Source organism: Seriola lalandi, unplaced genomic scaffold, assembly GCF_002814215.2.
Source record: "Seriola lalandi dorsalis isolate HSWRI2012SDOR001 ecotype SW California unplaced genomic scaffold, Sedor1 jcf7180002054960, whole genome shotgun sequence".
In the NCBI taxonomy this organism is placed as follows: Eukaryota; Metazoa; Chordata; class Actinopteri; order Carangiformes; family Carangidae; genus Seriola; species Seriola lalandi.
The window spans coordinates 96,313-97,046 of NW_019525511.1; the positions used below are offsets into that span (position 1 = coordinate 96,313).

Sequence of the window (734 nt, forward strand, 5' to 3'; positions counted from 1 at the left end):
GACGTTCTCCATGGCGGTCTGAAGGTAGCGGACTCCTGTTAGAACCAGCAGCTGAACAGGCAAGAAGAAGAAGAGTGTTCAGGTCAACACCAACAGCAGAACATAAACAGCAGAGACCTGGTCTCGAAAGCACAAGTTTGCCTTTCTACAACAGTCTGGGGGTGTGGGCTGTACCTCTGGACCTTTTCAGTCCTGTTCAGAACTGTTCAGAACTGTTCAGACCTGTTCAGTCCTGTTCAGTCCTGTTCAGTCCTGTTCTGACCCTGTTCCGACCCTGTTCTGACCCTGTTCAGACCCTGTTCAGACCCTGTTCAGACCCTGTTCTGACCCTGTTCTGACCCTGTTCTGACCTTGTTAAGTCCTGTTCAGAACTGTTCAGAACTGTTCAGACCTGTTCAGTCCTGTTCAGACCCTGTTCAGAACCTGTTCAAGTCCTGTTCAAATCCTGTTCAGTCCTGCTCAGACCCTGTTCAGACCTGAACAGGGCCTCTGACTCAGAGGCCCAGGTGTATTGTGGGTAATGTAGGTGGTCTTTAACTGTCCAACATGTGTCCACCAGTTACAGGAAAGAAAAGAAACATCTGTGGGGGGCTCTTAAGATCTGGATCAGGACTGGGACTTGAAGGTCAGGAGGTGTGAATGACCAGAGGAGGACTGTGAATATGATTTATGTTGCTTTGGCCTCCTCTGTCACTGCTCTACTGATGGGGCCTGAGGACCACCCCCCACCCCCA

The 734-nt window shown here is 50.7% G+C and overlaps 1 protein-coding gene across 1 annotated transcript in view; it reads right to left on the reverse strand.

The window, feature by feature from the left end:
- The window catches only part of LOC111645955 (photoreceptor outer segment membrane glycoprotein 2-like), a 7,241-nt gene that overhangs the window by 2,714 nt on the left and 3,793 nt on the right, over nucleotides 1-734 (reverse strand). The window lies entirely within an intron of this gene.